The sequence below is a fragment of the Aquila chrysaetos genome, chromosome 9, assembly GCF_900496995.4.
Source record: "Aquila chrysaetos chrysaetos chromosome 9, bAquChr1.4, whole genome shotgun sequence".
Taxonomy (NCBI): domain Eukaryota; kingdom Metazoa; phylum Chordata; class Aves; order Accipitriformes; family Accipitridae; genus Aquila; species Aquila chrysaetos.
Window position 1 is genome coordinate 36,576,644 of NC_044012.1, and position 15,284 is coordinate 36,591,927.

At 44.0% G+C, this 15,284-nt stretch overlaps 1 protein-coding gene across 16 annotated transcripts in view; it reads left to right on the forward strand.

Moving 5' to 3' along the window:
* FBRSL1 (fibrosin like 1) overlaps positions 1-15,284 on the forward strand; it is a 561,483-nt gene that overhangs the window by 811 nt on the left and 545,388 nt on the right. The window lies entirely within an intron of this gene.

The window sequence follows — 15,284 nt, forward strand, 5'->3', positions numbered from 1 at the left end:
TGGTCCGGTATTGTTGTGAATGGTGGAGCTTCCCCCTCCTGCCCGCCCTCCCTTCTTCCCCCCCCCCCCCCGCCCCGAGGAGTTTGTGTTTGCATTGCCAAAATGTTACTTTATCTGTCTCCGGAGATTGTTAGCAAATGGCTAGTGTTTGACATTTTGTGGAAAAGAGATGTTTAAATGGATAATAATCCCTTGGTTGTAATTCCCATTTTTGAAGTAATTGAACAAATTCTTCATCTCTTGTTGACTGTACATATTTTTCTGGTGTTAATAGGCTGGCAAAAAATATTGCTTGTCTAACTTATTACAAACAATATTTGCTGAGCAAATACTGCCTGCCTTGTCTGAGCTAAGTTAAGCAGAGCAGGAAATTTAATATTTTCAGAGGGGCACTGACAAACTAAGACTTTGGCTTTTGATTTTTGTTTTGTTTGTATGTGAGGGGAAGAAGTGAGTTGTCCAGAGAAAGCACCGAACAAGTCACTCGACGGGCACGATAACTTGAATTCGCAGTAAATATGAGCAATCCTGGTGCCTTGCCCGCTTTCTTTGACACGCCGTGGTAAAAACATAGGCAAAGTTTTGGGTGCTCTCCCTACTTCAGATTTCCTGTCACTCATGTATCTATTAACCCACGTTGCAGTGACGAAGGGTTGTGTGCAGGAGGCTAATGAATAATCTCAGATTTGCCCCGGGATCTCTTAACATCTTTGGCTCAGGCTTTGAGATCCCATTTTGTTTGTGGGCTTTGCTTCTCCCCGGCCCACCCCTCCGGCCACGCAGGCCTCAGGGCTCTGGTGGCACCGTCGGGAGGTTTTTTTGCTCGGGGAACCAACTTCTCAAAGTCCCAGAGATGGTCCCTGTGCTCCCACGGAGGTGTCAGCGGTGGCCTTGGCCGTCTACCCTGGCGTCAGGGCGATGAAACCTTTGCTTGGGGAGCCTGGGCTTTCGCCCAGGAGGGACGTTCAGCCCGCGGTCCCTGAGCAGCACTAGGCGTGTAGGTACCGGAGCGGGAAGATGATTTGTGTTAGCTCGGCGATGGCTATTCTTTGGCCTCTCGCGGTGTCATTTGTGGGGTGTTGTCCTAAGAGGAAAGCCAACTATTTTGTCTATGCAGAACTGATAATGAGCGAGCGATCCGCTTTCGTGTGCCTCTAAAACAAGCCGTAGCCGTATCTTCTTTTTTTTTTTTTCTTGGGCATGCTCTTAGTCAAATGTGCATCAGCAGATAGGTCCAATTAAACCCCTGAGTCTCTACTGAGCTGTCAGTGAAGAAAGTAAAATTCATCTTCCTGCAGAAATTTTCTACCATGATGAGCACATTATCAGGAAATAGAATTCAAATGATAGTGCAGTCCCTCCAGGGCTGACAGGGAAAACTCCGGGCTTTTCAAATGGGATAAGCCTTGTTATCAAATCAACCAAACCATAACCTTGATAATAGTGCGCACGAGGATAGAAGGTGACCTTAAACTTCTGCCACCCCAAAGCGCATCTGTCTGTGGAAGCACTTCTCTTTTTTCTTTAAAAAAAAAAAAAAAAAAAAGTACGTCTTTACAAAACTGTCCCCTTTCAAACTCTTGCAAAAGACTTCAGTACCACCTGAAATTAATTGATTTCTACTGTATTTACCAGCATGCAAGAGAACACGTGCACCTCGGCATCTTGGATGGTAGTAGTCACCTCGGAGGGAATGGTGCGAGCAGAACTCATCTGTTTCTCTCAGGTGCTGAACTAGGAGGTCTGTTGTATTCGAGGTTCTTGGAGATCCCTAACGATCGCGTGCATTTCGTAAATCCCGGTAACGCTAAAAAGGAGAAAATACTCCGCGTTGTGTGGATTTTTCCATGCAGCACTGCCTTTGACCATGGGTGATGTCTGGCAGATTTGACGCAGCAGCAAGGGAAGGGGATTATTAAGGCAAAACTACTTTAAAGCAATATATGCCCCTGTAAATGACTGAAACGGCAAGGTCATTTTGCGTGGTGTGGAGCTGTGTTCTCTAGTGAACTTGACTGCCACAGGTGGTTTCCTTCTGCTTTGGAGGAGATTGATATTTCAGTGAGTATTTGTTTTTTCAGGGTGCTTAAAATCTGCTGTGATCATATTTTGAAAATAAGTAAGAATTGAAACCTTCTATGTTCACGAGGGGGGAGAAAGAATAAAAGTAAGTATGCGGCCTAGGGACAGTGCTGAACTAAGAAAGTCTGTTTTATGAAATTTCTAATCCTAAAAGGAGCTTTTGTTGCATATGTGGTAGTTCATTGTGATCCTTTCTTGTGTTCTTCTTCTAGGTTTGTTTGTCACTTGATGTTACAGTGATCTGTGATTTACATTTTATAGGCTAGTTAAGCTTTGGGCTTCCCCTTGGAAATTAAATTTCTCAGTGGTTAGGCAGAACTTAATGGTAGAAGCGTTTGGGAGGTGAGGTGGTTTTTTGTTTGTTTTTCTTTTTATCTCCAAATATTGTGAATTCCCCTTCCCCACTGAAGAAAATTCTCACCACTGGTGTTCCTGTAAATAAAGGGTGCTTTACAGAATAAATATATTTATATATATATATTATTCCTTTGTGTTGACCTGGGGGAGTGAGCAGTTAAGGTTAACACTGAGGGATGGCTTTATGAAGTCTCCTTTAGCTCTTTGGTGTGAATTTTAAGCGTTCTGGATTTTGATTTAACTCATGTGATAATGTTTCCTTTGGCAGTTGTCATTTGAAAATACGGCATCTTGTTTCAGTGATACTTGTGACTTAACTTACGGATCCTCTATCCTACCATCTTTCATATACAGAGTTGATTATATATATATTTTAAATTAAGGAAAAAAAGAGAAAGCCCACAGACAAACCAGCAGCAACCTCTTTCTGTGCATAAGAAGTGAAAACTTCCCCTTTCCGTTCCTTCCCCTGAATCTTCCTGTACAAATCCGGCTCCAACTCAGGTTAGATGGAGCTGATGCATGTGTAGTGGTGTTTTGGTTTTGGTTTTTTTTTCTCTGGGTTGTTTTTTTTTGTTTGTTTGTTTTGGGTTTTTTTGGTTTTTTTTAATACCCAGTCACTGAACACAACTTTGGAGTTAACAACCTGGAAACGTAGTTTGCCCTGACCTGCTGGCTTGGGGCGGTCAGCGAGACGGGCAGCTGCTGGAAAACCATCAGGTGATGGTGCTGCCCAGGAGATGGTTCCTGTGCTGGGGGTCAGAAGAGCTGGCGGGCTGAGAAACAGGGGATTTCTCGCTGCCTTCCGAAATGAATGGTATGTATGTGAGCATGTGTGTATATTCATTACGTTCAGACGAAGCTGCTAATTATTCTTGAAGGTGATTGGTGAATCAGAGCGAGAGAATCTAAATGAGTGAGTCGGTAGTTGAGGGCTCTCTCTGATCATAGCTGTTCCTTTCAAGTATGAAAAACAGCGCTAAAAGGGAACTTCATCAGAATGTTAATGAATGCGATCTTTGAGAGCAATTGTTCTCCCAAAGTAGTTGGAAAGACAAGGGGTTGTGTTTTCTTTTTGGCTGTTGTTTATCATTTTTACAGATTCCAGCAAAGCTTTGGAACGCTGCATGGAAATTTTAACTTTCCTGGTGTGTGCGCGTATGGGTTTTTTAGGAAAGTTTAACCTATTTATAGAATCTCCTGGAGAATCCGCTCGCAAATGTGTGTGGAGCGACGCGTTGTGCAGAAGTAGATCCCGAGCTGAAAAGAGGCAGACCTTGACTTCGTGCACGTCGTGGTGAAGTGGCGATGCTGCCCTTAGGAGCCGAGTTAGGGCCCAGCTGCATCTGGTTGCAGACCCTAAGGAGATTAACACTTTGCCCACTCTTACTTTTGTTCGCATCCAGAGGTCTGGTAGTGCTAAATTGCGGTTCTTTCTCTGCTGTTTGCACCTGAGTGTAGCAGAGTTTAGAAAGCCTAATGGTGATAGTAGACTTCTGGACAGAATCCATAAGTTCTTCAGCTGTTATCTTGATAAGGCTGTTTTCACATGTGTGTTGTACACTGTGCTGTTACTGTTGCTCTGATCTCTCATTGATAAGAAAACCAGTGCATTTAACTGCAGCTTCCTGTTCCAAAGGTTTTGTGCTGGTTCCACTGACCTAGCTATGTAACTTCTCATTTATCATCATATCTCTCTCTATGTACTTTGCAGCTTAGTTTTTTCCATAGCTAGTCTTATGTTTTAAAACAAGTTTCTAGATATTTAAGTGTTTTTCCCTTCTACTTAATTGTCAAGTGATGGTGTGTCAAGTCAGTGTTTCTGATGGCCGGTTATTCCTTTAAAAAAGTGCTTTTAACCTCAGGAAAGCTAATGATTTTCTGGATGGTGCTCTAAAGGCTCTAAACGCCTTTTGGTTTTCCCAAAGGCTTGTTAGTCTCCACTGATTTGTTCTCCTAGCTGTTGATTTTTTGCATCTTGTCCGAAGTGGGTACTTAAGGTATTTTTGTTGTTGTTAAGGAATAAGAAGAGGTGGCTAATGCAGACCTAAAACAGAGGGGTGAGCTCTGGAAAGCCTGACGTATCTGCTCGGTCGGGCCAGGAACCAAGGGGAGCTAGGTTCCCCGCAAACCACGGTCAGATGGCCGGCAGTGGTGAGGAAGGATCCAGCTCTTTTGTTGGAGCTGGAGTTCTCTGCCTCATCAGTAAAAACCTGCTGGGATCAACGGGCGTATTGCACACGGGAGAGCGAGCTGCACAACAGGAGTGACCGGGTGCGCAGCGAGTACAGCCCCCGACCGGGGCGATGCCTGCAGCCTGGGTCGGGGCACCATTAGCGCGTTTAACGTGGCTGCAATGGGATCGGAGAAAGGAAACGGCTTGTGAAAATCCCAACCGAGCTCAGGGGTCACCCTCATCCCTACCTGAGGTCTCATTTTTAGCTCAAACTGCACTCGACCCTGTCTGTCTAGGTTTTTTGAAAGACCTCTTAATATCTTTCCAATTTTTCCAAAATCATTTCCTGTAGCATAACTGCTCAGCCTTTCTTCGGTGGTCTGAGACCTGGGGTAAAACGTGAGATGAAGCTTGCTGAAATGTCAAGTGGACCAAGCACCACAGAGAAATTCAGAAGATAAATTATAATTAATTAAAAAAATTTGAATATATCATATTTAAGAAATATAAGGTACTCTGTATTGCTCAGATAAGTTTTTTTTTCTATATAAGGTTTATAATAAAATTAGTGTTCCACTTCACCCAAGTAATAGATGGTATTGGATCCAAATTAATGTTTACTCCCAGTAGTGCATTGGACTTCTTGTCTAGTAAGAACTGAATACTTTACTGTTCTCTCAGTATGCTAATAAGATGCACTTTTTATTGTTCTTCTCAATTATTTCACAGAATGAGACTGACTATCACAATGTTACTTTCTGGGAAAATAACAGTGAACAAGGGAGCCAGGTAGGACCAGCCCGGCGTATTTCACTTTGTTTCTTTGGTGGGTTCCTGCTCGCTCTGTAGAAGGGCTGATGTATCGCACAACTGTACCTCTTTAAAAATTCATATAGGTACAGAGATACAATACCTGGGCTGCAGACAGTTACACTGATATAAAGGTTTTGGGGTGGTTTTTTTTTATCTCTTGGTATCCTGTTCTCCTGCGCTCTGTTTCTTGGTGTGAGGTGTTGAATTCTCCAGGCACAGCCGCTGCAGGCTGCTCCTCCTGCATCAGGCTTAACTAGACCTGGTGGGCTTTGTACACGTATAGATCCTAAACCTGTGTGCGCCTTGGCTGGGGAAAGTGCTACCGAAATGTGCTTATTGCTTCAGCTTCTTTAGCTTCTGGTCTTTGTCCTGGTGGTACAGGCTGTGGGGAACATAGTGTAGTTTGTCTGTGGTGCCGCAGCAAGCGCTTGAGAGCAAACAGTATCAGCAGAACTGAAACACTGTGTCCTGCTTGATGCAATATTTTTTAAAAATAAAGATTTGAAATACAGTACGTAGGGCGTGCATCTTGGTATCAGTTGTATGTGAACATCCAGCTGTAAGTGAGAACAATTTCCAATTCACTGCACTTTAATGCCTCCAGTTTATCATGGTAAAGGTATAAAAGAGTTTTATGTAGGTGAAGTGGCTCTTGCTGTTTAAATATCTTCTGGCTCTGCTGTGTTCAGCGCAACGGGGGCTGTGACTGCTCCAGCCGTGCTCCTCGCATAGAGAAGAGAGTCGGAGCACTATTTTACCAGCCCTGTTCCATCTCCTTGAAAAATAGTCTCTTCTCCAAAACTAATGAACTGTTAAGAATACTGTTCACATGCTGAAAGGAGAATCAGTCTCTATGTTATTAATCCAAAATGTTTAAAATGGAGGAGAGGGTTAAACAGCTTCCGAGCTGCCTAGGCAAAACGCGACCTGCAACCTGCATTTAGTTGTCGGTCCAGTTCCTCTGGTGCGAGCAATTGTGAAAGCTGGGCAGGGACGAACCACGGCTGCAGGGCTCTCCCGCCCTGTCCCAGCCAGGCCAGCAGATGTGCCGAGCCCTAATGGCAGGTGAATAGGTGCATGTCGATTTTGGAAGCTTAATTTTTTTGTACGAAGTGACTGGATCCGAAGTTCAGAAATGCCTGGCGAAAAGGAGCGCAGGGGCAGCTATGTACATAGCGCTTGCATGATCCAAGATGAATGGAGAGAGTTGCCTTTGTAGCTCTGTCTTGCTTCAAGCCAAAAAGGGACTAAACTTGAACAAAAGTTGCATCTGCAAGGTCAGTGGTTGGCATGGATAAGGGGATTGAAGGGATCAAAATGATTTCCCTGTGCTACTGGCTGCAAAACATGGGCTTATGGCACCATTCCTGTCTCTCCCTTTGTGCTCAGAGCAAAGCTTTTTTAATCTTGTACTGGCTATCTATAGTTATGCCACACAAACATGGCAATTTGAAGGCAAATGTTCTATTTTGGGGACTGCCGGGCACTGTCGGCAGGGCAAGGGAGCTGCACTTGGGCTCCTCTCCTCTGTCCAAAGCCTGCCTTGCTCTCTTCTGAACAGGTTGTGATAGAGAGGCATTCAGAAAATAAATAAATATATATATATATATAGTGCACTTGTGCCTGTAGTCTGAACATGAAGTTTATAGTGTTTGCGGTTGGATGTCATTGCATTATCTTCCTCTCCAACAGTTTAAAACTTTTTAGCTTTGTAAAAATATGACTGTAATTGTTTGGGTTTTTTTCCAATTTCAAATATAGATTGATTTACTCTGATGCTAGCGTATCCGTGATCTAGCCTGTACTTAGTGAGGAGATGCTTAGGTTAGGAGGAAGTGTGCAGCCCAAGTTGGGAAACAAATGATAATTTAGGGCTTCTGGCTATTCAGCAGGCTGTGGCTTGCTGACGGGCACCAAGCTTGTTTCTTTAACCCCTCCTGTTGGTTACCGAGGCTGCAGTTTCTTTCCTGGTAGCTCTAATTTGTACAGACGAGCTAAAACCCCAAAGAATTTTGAGGGAAGAAATGTCTCAAACCTTACAATGACATCAAGTGCATCAGCTAATAAAAGTGTTATTGCCGTTGATTTTTTGGTGGCTCATAAATGTGTCTTGCACTGCTGTCGAAGAGGACGTGGAGCCTCTTTATTCCACTTAGCCTGAGCACATACTTGCACTCGGGGAGCGAGACTCAAGATAGTATGCAGCTAAGAGATGTTTATGGAATCAGTCAAACTTGATATAAAATAATTATGGTGTTTTGACAGCTTGTTAATAACTTGCAACCATTGGAAGAAATGGAATTACGGCGTTCTTGGTCCTTGATGGAACCTTGGCATTTCTTTCAGATTGTAAAATTAAAGAAAAAAATGTGAAAGCCATTAAAATAGTTGGACGTGGTGCCTGGGAAAAATGATGGGCCACTTAATTGAAAAAATGCTTCATTCCAGTTGAAGTTCATTGCAGTTCAGTTCTGCCCACTTCTGTGTATCCATAATGGAGAAGAAAGAGGGCTGATTCCCCCCAAATCTGTCTGGGAGAGGGTTTTGGGTGTCACTCGGTTCTTCATCTTATCTGTGAATGAAGTGGAAGGAAATCCTAGCGAGCATTAGACATGAGAGAAAAGTCTTGTCACCTGTAATGACTAAAATCCCCTGAAGTGTTGCCAGCGTGTACTTTAGGAATCATATAATTATATGATTATTGAAAGAGACATAAAAGACCTCATGGCAGAAACCTTAGAAGGGGGGAGGGAGGGGATCTGTATGCAAATGAAGATACACAGAATTTGCTGTGTCTCTTTTTTTTTTTTTTTTTTTTTTCCCCTAGTTATTTTTCAGTCCAAAGCTCAGTAATTGCTTTTATGGGGATTACTTAATAAAACTGGGGCATGCAAAGGAAGGAAAAATTGTTTATGCTGCATCACAAGGCTGGCCTGCAATCCTACGGAGTTGGAGTAAAAATGGATTTTTAAAAGTAAAACTGCAAAGTGGGTTTTCTGCTAACAGAAAATGGCTATTTGTTGTAATGTTATCCTACAATAAAAGTGTTTTGTGGTCTGGCGGTTAGCAGAGGGGTCCGGAAGTCGAGATAACGGGGTTTTCTTTCTGACTCCGCCACAAGTTTCCTCTCTGAGCTCCGGGCAAGTCCTTTCGTCGCTGCCTGTGTCACCTCAGCTGCTGGTGCCATTGCTCGGGTACCCGATGGGAGGCTGGATTTGCTGCTTAGGGAAACTCGTGTCACCCCTCTGACTTGAGGGAACGGTCTTTCAACCCTGGTACGTGTAACTTGAAATCCACGCTGTGTTTGTGCAGGAGGTGATGGGAGAGCCTTGGATGAAAGAGCTGCTCACGCCGTCGGCGCTCGGGAGCCGCGGCAGTATTCCCTGTTTTGCTGTGTTACGGGGTGGGGATGTGCTCGGCCGCGGCGGGATGCTCCCAGGGATGGGTTTTGCGCGGGTGCGAGCACAGCACGCCGCGACGCCGCTCGCGGCTGCGTGCTGGCTGTTATAACGGGGAGCAAGTACGTGCACGGGTGTCTTCTGGCCTCGTTTGTCGCTTTGGTAGGTTGCAGCCAAAATTGAAATCTTCCCGTGTGAAACGCGAGTGAAATGTTTGCCCTCTGCCCCAGCTCAGGTTCACGTGTGGTGTGTAAGCGTCTTTCACGTGGGATGTACTGAGCAGTGCAGTGTCCTGCTGAGCATGCTGTGCTCTGGGTACTGCTGCAAGTGTAAATTTAGTATGAGATTTTCCCAAGCTTTAGTTCTCTACCTCTTCTTAGAGTGAAAATACAGGCCTTGACTTAGGGCTTCTTAAGTTGTCCTAGGCTTCATCAGTCCTTACTGATGCTCTGGATTTATAATCTTGCTTCTCATAGAAGCACTCATTCACGCATTTACTAGGAAACTCTCCTGATGCAGAGCAGACCCGTATCTCAAGAGAGGTTTTGTTGCAAGATAGGCAAAAACCTTCTTCATTTTTTCTCAGACTTAACTAAAGCACTCGTTGCATTTAAAGAAAAGAAAAAAAGAAAAAAAAAAAATCCCGCCAAACTGCTATTAGTGTCAAGTTACTGAATATTTTGCAAGCTCTCTTCAGAAAAAAAGTATACCATTTACTCTGGTATTCCAGTTTGAAGCTAAATAATACCAAGTTGTGATATGAGTTCGCTAATGTGATTTTTAGCTGAAATGACAATGGTTTTCCAACCAGATGGATTCTATAACTCGCCTGCTATCAGCTCATCCATCAAACTCTGCAGATGTCTGTACGTTCATTATAATGTGCACATGGTAATGTTGTTGATTACATCAAACAAACTGATAACCCTATTCAAGCTCTATTAACGCTCTCCGGGCAGCTCCCCCCCCTCCCAGCCCCAGTGTGTGTTTGGCGGTGAGGGGAGCGAGTGGGGTTTTTTTTGTTTGGAGGCTGTCCCTGCAGGTACTAGGTGGGAGTTTGGAGTTGAGCTACTTTCTCAGATTCTTTCCATTGCTATGGAGATGGCTGCATCTGCGGGGTCGATGTGTAGAGAGAACCATTTTGAGACGACTTCGATACAGGCGCTGACGTTTCTGATGCTGTTTGTATCGGGAAGAGGGTTAATGAAACCGAAATGAGAGCCTCTGGGCTGCACATGGTCTGTAACTTGATTTCATACAGCTCATGACTTCTCTTCCACATCATTGGATGACACTAAGGCACATAGGGTATGTGACTTAGAAATGAAAATTTTATCTGCATCTGGGCGAAAGTGCTTGCAGGGCTCTATGGGAAAAAGGTTCCCATGCTCGTTACAAAGTAATCTGTACAAGTTGTAGGCTTTTCGCAAGGAAAGATGATCTTTTTAGCAGCTATTGGATGGGAGGTTGTCTAGAGCCTTGTGTTAACATCAAACCCGATTGCCTCAGAAAATGAGCTTGTGATTTGGCAGGTATAGGGACACGCCACTTGCAAAACAGAGGTTATGAACTGCTGTAAGGGGGGCCTGTGTAAACTGGTGTAAACTCCCAGGTGATACCTCAGATAAACAACTATATGTAGTTTGTTCTCTTAATAGGTTCCCAAGAATTGTGTTTGAAGTTGGTCTTTTTTAAAAAAAACAAACAGTTTACACAAACTGTTTCTAGACAGAACATGTCTGGCTTCAGCCGTGTTGTGTCCTGAGAAATACATTAATGGGTTGTGCAGTCTCTGACCGTATTGCCTGGTTTTTCTCCACCCAGGAGGAGCTCAGGGTTGTCATCGCTGGGCTTATGAAGTTCCCGGTCTCTAGGCATGTATTGCTCTTGTGCTGCAACTTCGAGGCAAGCCACGCTACTGGATTTTAAGATCTTAAAATGATTTCTCTTGGTTATTGAAATCTGTTGTGTTGCTCGGATGAAGCAGGCCTGTGTGGGTTTCCAGGGGAGGGTGTTCAAGGCTCCCTGTGGGACAGGAGCGAGGTCTTTGCTGGTTTCCTGATCAGTGCTTCCTGGTCAAAATATATCGGTGGATTTTCTATACCACTGCCAAAATAAATGCTGCAGACAGTCCAGGGGCCGGGAGTGTCATCATTGTCGGGTTACTGAGTTTCTGCCTGAAGGTCAGCTAGCTGTGACTGTTACTAAATAGCTGTTTCCTGACCTGTTTGTGGTCTGCACTCATACACCATGTCTGGTTGCATGTCTTCAGTGTAGTTTTGGCATAAAGGTATGTGGCTCAAACTGGGGCATGTTTTATGATAGTTCCCTGTAACTTTGTTTGCAAGGTCCCTACGACCTGTGAGGATGTTAATCAGACCTCGAAAAGGACAGGGTGTAAACCGCTGATGTTTATCTGGGTTAAGTACAATGTACTGGTCATCTAAAATCAAGTTATTCGGTTTACTTAATGATTCATGTGTGTTGCCAGAAAGACGGGTCCTTTCTTTTTAACATTTACATAGCAATTGGCAGATTTTACTGCCATCCCTTACTGCGGTTGCTTGGAGATGAGAGGTTTGTGCACTGTACCAGCAGGACCGAAAGACGACCTGTTTGTGCACGGCGCCGTTGGGAAGCAAGCGAGTAATGCGGAGTTACTACAACAAAATGGGTAAGCTTACATGCCGGTCTCAAGCTTCAACCGAGTCCGGTTTTCAGGAAATGCCGGATCTGGGCTGAATGGAAACGGGCACCAAAAACTCTCAGGAGGCGGCTGGTGGGCTGCCATAGGGCCGGGAGCCAGAGAGATCCGTCTGTCCCCGCCGGCTGTGTCACCTCGGGCTGGGTGGGCATCTGCTCCCCCGTGTGCCCGTCCTCCGCAGCGGTGGCCGTGGGGACACCACCTGGGGAGCGTGGTGAGATGCCGTGGCGCTTCTTGTGAAGCGTGGTGAGATGCCGTGATGCGGAGCGTGCTTCAGCATTGGGGCTGGTAAATGGGCAGCTTCTGGTGGCGTGTTTCCTGCAAGTGAATAATGCTTGCCTTCATTTGGGGTATTTCTTGGCCTGTTTTTTATGTAATTGTGATCTTCTGCTAATTACCAGTAGGTGAATTTTAACTGTTTCAGTGTGCTTGCTTGGGCAAAAAGGAGCAAGTACTGAGGAGGGGTATAGCTTTTTGTCTCAAGCGATAGATGAATTCCTTTTGTTCTTTTACATCTCTCTCCTTTTGTGCATGTGTGTGTTAAAATTCCCATTCCCTGTTTATAAATGTTTAGCAGATGAACTCACTGGTGTTTTTCGTAGTATTACCTTTGTGATGTTCAGAATGTAAGCCAAATGTGATTCTTCACTCAGTCTCTGTTGAACACCGTAGGAATAATGAGTCTGTGCCTAAAGCATAAACCCAGACACAAAAAGCATGCCAATAAGAATATAGACCTGGGGGGCGGGAAAAAAAACCACAAACCACAAAGTGTAGCTTATTTTACCAATTTTCCTGGAGTACCCTTGTATATATTTTGGGGATGGGAAGGGGTTAATCATGGTGTAAGACTGGCCTTTCTGATGGCAGGGAGCAGAAAGTGGTGTGAGTGTGGGGGTCTCCCTTCCCCCCTGGTAGAGAGATGCTCAGGGGAGAGTGGCAGCTTGCAGCAGTGGAGTTTAACCAGTGTCCGTCTGGAAGCAGGGCTGGAAGTGAAAAAGCATGGGGGGAAAAAAATCAGCTGGCTTTGTGTCTTCATGGCGATCAAGCCTTTTCAAAAAAAGTAAATGCTGGTGTCTTGCAACGTATTCCTGATGCTGCTGAAAGGAACGGAAATAGGCTGGAGGTTTTTCTGACCGGTGAATCGACATCCCATTGCTTACGCTTCCCAGGCAGCTGCCAAAGTAGAAACATTCAAATGTCTCTTTTCTGGGGGCTGCAGGTACCTTTCAAGAAGGTCAGAATTTGGGTTGCAGCTGAATTATAAGGTAAGACCTTTGCAGTGATGTACAGAAATTATTTTTTTTTTTTAGACTTTCTAGTTCTTCTAATAATATGTTGTCAAGCTTTAAAGCTGAATGAACTTTAAATATCATCTGTGTTTAACAGCATTTAATCTTTCTGTTTTCTTTTTTGTTTAGCCTGAACAAAGAAATAGTGTTGTGTTCTCTTTAGACTATGGTCATTGAAATGCTTTGTCTCTATTTTTAAATAAAGAATGAGAATTTGGGTGCCTAGTTACTTAGTGCTACTCCTTTTAATGTTGAAAGTTTATCCTTTGCCCCCACTCTTCTTAATGTAGATTTTCTAAACAGCATCTAAAAATGTGTGTCTAAAAGACCTAATTAGTGTTGATATTTCAGTATCTGGGCTTATAATTTAGCTTTTTTAATAGGACACCTGGGTATCAGCACTAAATGTGAAGAAAATTGAACCTATACCCAAAGTGAATGCATGTAATTTTAATTGGGAGTGGGGGAAGAAACAACCCTAAAACTTCAGATTGCATTATGTGTTGGTGTGGTGCTTGTCCTCTGTTCAGTGTGCCCTGTGGAGGGAAGGGGAAAAATGGTATTTAATTAGTGCTTAAGTAATACCTTACTCACTTAGCTTTATGGTTTTAGAAAAACCTGCCTAGGCAAACACATTCTGGCTGGGGCGGATATCTGTTTGGTCGATATTATTTTAAGTCTGATAAAGCATTGTTCACACCTTCTTGGAATGTAATACAGGAATAAATGGGAAACCCAATCTCCTTAGCACCGTGTGTTGCACAGACAGGCCGTGCTCTGATACAGGGATTTATTTCATGCATGGTGGCCTAGACACGAAACAAATGTGTAGGAAAGGGAATTATGTAAAATTGAAAGTGACAATTATGCAAACATTCCAGTCAAGGAAGAAGTAAATTCTTCTCTTTTTCCATGTGCTTGGCTTCAGAGCTAACGAGCAGCCTGTTGGGGTTTTTAGTCTGTGTGTTTGTATCTGTCACAGCTCTCTTCTCTCAGCTGCTTCTTGTTTAATTTTCTTTTTTTTTTTTTCTTTTTTCAGTTTGACCTTATTTTCCCTTTTGTTTCATGGAGTCATTCAATCTTTGTACTTCGGGGTTTGTTTACCTTGCCAGAGAAAATGTTAGCACCCTTCCATTTAGGAGCCCAGGGCTGCTGTCCTCAGCCCCTTGCAGCACACTACTGTGTCCTTCGCTTCGTACCTGGGTACAGGAACATGGTGACTGATGGGGTCCAAATCCCTTTATTCAAATTTTTTTTTTTTTTTTTTTTTAAAAGGGAGAGGAAGCTGGTGAGAGAAGAAACAAGCTCTGAAAATAGCTCTGTATTTAGACAGACACCCTTTTGCAAAGCTAAATGACTTGATCTTCCACGCTGCTGGGTAATTCCCACGCTTGCAGAAATAGGGAGAGGGAGCAGGGAGCTGGGGCTGTGACCACTTTAATCTGACATAAGTACGTGTTTTTGCTGAAGGGGATGGTCCTTTCCTGCCCTGGCTGCTTGTCCCGATTACCTCCCTTGTGCCAGCGCTAGCATTTATGCTGCCAGGAAAACTAATTCCCTGGTTCCCTGATCTGGCTCACTGCACAGCCACGCAAATGCCCTTCTGGCACAGGGGAGGCAGGACGCAGGGGAGGGGGGGATGCGGAGCAGATGTGTATCGATTTAAAGAAACCCTGCAAATATGGCCTGAGCCTTTGTAGCAGGATTATAGCTACATGCTCTTTCCATGTTTTAGGTCATCTTGAAAGTCAGGGGTCCGCTGAAATGGATGGTGTAAAATGATGATGGTGCTGGAATGACTCTGGTCTCGGTTAAGCTTGTGAAGTTGGGATGATGTGGTCATGTATGGGGTAGCGGGGAGTGGCTGAGGGTAGAAGGGATTACTTGGAGAGATAAAACCTCACTTGCAATTTAATTGCTCCGAAAACCCAGTTTCTACCTTGTTTTCACTGATTAGTTTCAATGTGACAGGGAGAAAGAAGAGACAAGCTTTTGTTTGTGCTTGGTCGGGTGCTTGGAGTGGATGAGGTATCTAACCCTCTTGATGGCAGAAGGTTAGAAGTAGTTCAGTCTGTAAATGCCATTTGTAGCTCAGTTCACACAAGAATTTCTTCCTTTTAGCCTCCTGTTTTTTTTTTTTTTTTTTTTTTTCCCCTCCTAACTTTCTTTCTATACTTTATCCTGTGCATGTGTTGTGTAAAGGAGAAGCCTGTATTGGATATTAAATCCAAAGAGTGGGTGAAGCAGCAGCTCTTCTCATCAGTGTCATTTTCCCTGCTGTAATCCCACGGAGGGATTGAAGAAAGTGTCGGGAGGATAAGATCAGTGTTTCAGCCCAGCGAAATGCTGGCTCTGCTGCAGAAAATGGTTTTGATGGAGGCTGGTTGTGTGGGGAGGGTGAGAAAATGGCACGTAAATTGTGCAAATTTCTAAATAAAAAGCATTTAATTGCATTAAAAGAG